Source organism: Trichosurus vulpecula, chromosome 5 (assembly GCF_011100635.1).
Source record: "Trichosurus vulpecula isolate mTriVul1 chromosome 5, mTriVul1.pri, whole genome shotgun sequence".
Lineage (NCBI taxonomy): Eukaryota > Metazoa > Chordata > Mammalia > Diprotodontia > Phalangeridae > Trichosurus > Trichosurus vulpecula.
In genome coordinates, this window is record NC_050577.1 from 3798088 (window position 1) to 3802315 (window position 4228).

At 38.7% G+C, this 4228-nt stretch overlaps 1 pseudogene; it reads left to right on the forward strand.

Annotated features, from left to right (window-relative positions):
* The first annotated feature begins 1656 nt into the window (after window positions 1-1656).
* Window positions 1657-2419, forward strand: LOC118850158 (annotated as a pseudogene).
* Window positions 2420-4228: the final 1809 nt, after the last annotated feature.

Consider the following 4228-nt stretch of genomic DNA (forward strand, 5'->3'; position numbering starts at 1 on the left):
TCTTGCCTAAGATACTGACTGGAATGCTTTGCCTTTTCTTTCTCCAGGTCATCTTACAGGGAGGAAACTGAGACAAACAGGATTAATTGACTTGCCCAGGGTCACAGAGATAGAAAATGTCTCAGTTCCAAATTTGCACCCAGGTCATCCTGACTCCAGACCCAGTGCTCCATGTACTGCCCTCAATTGTCAATAAACATTTATTAAGTTCTTATTAAATGCAAGGTGTTAGGAATAAAAATAAAAGTTAAGTATAAGGAAGGAACTAGCACTGCTGTGAAAGAGAAAGCAGCCTGCACATATAGGAGAAGACCCAGAGCCTATGGAAAGTTAGACAAAGTGATTCCAAGAGCTAGGAGGCACTGAAGATGGCAGTAGTGATAGTGATGGGGAGAGAGGTGAAGTCCTTCATGTAGGGTATGTCCCCTGAACTCTGTTTGAAGGGAACTACATATTTTAGGAAGGGGAGGATGGAGTGAATTCTAGACCTGTGGGACATTCCATGCAAAATCAGAGATGGGCTAAATGGGGCTAGAGGGTCTTTAATTTGTTATCTAATTATTTTGTCTTTTCCTTCCAACAGCAGTTAATATTTTCTCAATGGCTTTTGCTGTAAGTTAGCAGTTCACATCAGGGTACATATATATATATATATGTATACATACATATATATATATATATATATATATGTATACATACATATATATATATATATATATATATATATATGTATACATACATATAAAGACAACTTTATAGAAACATACACACCTGAAGTCAGATATATTGAAGGATATTTTGGGGTGCAGTTGGTTCATTCTTACTGTCCAGCTAGCAGAAACAGTACTGATGGTGGCTCTCATAGTGTTTTCAGTTGGAGCACATACTTTAAGGCCTGCAGGCGTGCTATGGGGACTAGTTTCTGTGTAGCTGCTTCATTCTCCTTGCTGCACCCTGACCCCCCAACTTCTAAGATGAGATTTGTGTTTTTTAAGTGTGAAGTCAGGACAGAATAGGGACTTGAACTTTCCTCATATGTTACAAACAGACTTCGTTTGTCTTAGCAATCAGGTGCTGATCATATCTCTGCCCTGAGATCAAGACTCTTGGGTAGTAGTACCTGAGGGCCAATGGATCTGTGAAAAATCTTGGCCCTGGAGCTGTGCAAAGACAGTCTGAGTGGGATGTAGACAATTACAGGAATTACTTCATTGGTGAACTCAGAGTACTGGATAAACCACTGGATGTGAGTGGCCTTAAGATGAGCAGAAAACCACAGGGTCAAAGAAAAGAGAGTATGGATGGATCAAATCTATGTCCCTCATTCTAATATTATTTTCTGACTAAAATTGTAAAGCTAATAAGGCATATGTGTACAGGTACTCATTGGCATACTCCTTAGTAGGAAATTCTATATACTTTTATAAATCTGGCAACTGTGAGTAAACAAGCCTCTAAGCAAAAGCATCAGGTGGTTTTCCTCCTACACTCAATTTAGTCTAGCTTAAAAGAAACTAAATGAAGATAATAAGAATCCCCACTCAAGAATGAGTAGCATTGGCTCCCTGGGATCTCTGGGTATTGAGCTGGGCTCCTGTGGTGAGATGCGGAAGAGAAAACCAGCGACTAAGGAGCAGTGGGAGCAGAACAGTGCTGATGGCTGCCTTAAGACCAACAGATGTGTTCTGAGAAATTTGCCCTGGAACTGGAAACAACTATTAGAGAAAGTTTAAAGGTAATTGCCTGTGCACTTGACCCAAGGCTAGTCACTGAACCTTTCAAAAGAGTCCAGGCAATCACACTCCAAGTAGTAGGTGATGGTGATGATGATGGTGTCATTCTTTGCTACATGCCTGGAGACTTCGCATTGTCAGATCTCTTCTCCATTGATCTTGAAGCTGTTACTGCATAGACCTTTTTTTAAGGTGTGCTATAATTAAGTTTCAGAGAAAATTTGTTCTCTAGTTGCAAAACCAGGAGACAAACTACACTGCAGACTTTCCATTAATACCCACTTACCAGCATGAGCAGATCCTCTCAGGAAAGCTGGGAAGAATAACTTCAGAATTCCACCAAAACTGGAACCAAATGTGGCAAGGATAAAGTCCAAGAATCCACCACCAAGCTACAATTTCCAGGAGTGGGATGGTCTCCTGAGGGTAATGTTTGTGAGGAAAAAATAGGACTCTGCAACATTAAAGTCAAGTGTAGTGCAACAGCTTTGGGGAAAAAACAATTTTTGCAATCACTGTTCAGTCCATAATATTGCAATACCAGAAAATTTTAGCATTGTAGACAAAAATATATGGAAACTTCTAATAGATACAGGTTTTCTTGACAAAAGGGCAGTTCCACGGACATAGATGACTTCATTAGATTACTATATGGATTTAGTGCAGAAGGCAGCCATTTCTCTTAGAGTAAAAAGAGGATTCTCTAGACTTAGCAAGGAGCTGTAATTTTATTTTCTTAGACTACCAATATATGAAGAAGACAGACCTCTACTTTTTACAACGATAGCCACCAAACACCTTAAGGTTTTGTTACTAAAAACTCATCCTATCATCATGAATATTTTTTTTTGTTCTGTACTTTTCTACATGTTCAGACTTTATGTAAGTTTGGGCATAGGGTGGCCAAGTCATCAGCAGTCCAGATAAAATACAGTTCTCTCCAAAAGTTAATAGACACAATGCACAAACTTAACCCACCAATCTTCTCATTTCTTCCTGTCCATCTCCTAAAACTAACATTTTATGTATAGTGGTGATGGTACCCACTCTGGAGAACCCCACCTTGCACCTTCCCTGAATTTCCCAACTTGATCTGAGATTTGCCTGAGGATATAATCCTCTCAACCAGCCTTTCATTATCACTATGCCCAATTCTCTATTACTCTTAACCTAGCCCAGGCCTTCATTGTCTGTTATGTCCTGATTGCCTCCAGCTACTTCCCACCCTTGATCTTATCTAAACCTCATTTTCTAGCTTCCTGGCTCCAGACTTTTAGTTAACCTAGTCTACTGGCCACTCCCATCAAGATCCTCCCTAGACCCCTCCTCCAATCACCCCAGACTACTTGGCCAACCCTAGATCCCCCCCATAGTCTTTATGTATATAAGGTCCATCTCAGCCTTCATTAAGTGCTCATTCAATCTGGCCCACTTGTATTAGGGATGAAAATGCTCAGATTCCTTAGGAGTCTAGCCCATATGGTGGAGTGTTAGAATGACAACCTTGTCTTTGGTTTAAAGAAAGCATGTGTAGAATTCATTCAAGCAGGACCCATATATTGCTATTTTGGGGTCCCAGCACCCGTAAACCTCAATTACTATGGGCTTTTTCTTTTGCTTGTATATTGAGATAGATTAGACATATGTCTTTTAAATGGAAAATAGGCTTTGTTATTGTTCTCTTTCCTCACATAGTCTTCTCCCATTTATCTAAGATTCATCTCTCTCATTCCCTTCTCATGAAATTTTCTCCTTCATTCATTCATCTGAATCCTTCTGACCCTTTTTTCCTTCTTGAGATCAGTTCCCCTTTACATTGCGGTGGGTAGAGTGGGGTATTGTGGGAAATATGGAACCTGAGATTTTCAGCTTATCTTGTGATACTCTGTAGCTGTGTGACTTCAGCAAGGTATTTCACCTGTGGACATCAAATTTCTCCATTGGTTAAATGTGGGAATAAAGACTAGATGATCTCTAAGATTTTTTCCAAATGCGAAATTTGGCGACTACCCGGAAGTCTCAGTGGTAGGATTATCAATCACCTCCCAAAAGCTATACCCTCCAGTGTTACATTTTTGTGTGTTTTATAAACATACAAGGATCCTGAAAATAAAACTCTCCAAATAAAAAAAAAATAAAACAGAAGACACAGGGAATTATTTTATTTTTAGTTTTCATAATTGTTTTATCTTTTTATTGGGGGTGGTTGGGCAAAGTGATGCTCCTGTATCACTCAGCAAAAGAAAATGCATCTTGGCTCAAAATACAATTATACACTCATAAATATATTTGTGTCTATCACCTCATACAGATAGGTGAAGATTCATAATCTGTATATATGTATATGTTGCATATTATAGGTATATCATTGTATAATATACATAGTAAATATATAGAAAATTTTATATCTACCTATAGATACATCACCATATACATGTGCATATGTGTGTGTGTGTATGTATTCTATACACATGTGGTAATGTAATGCTATATAT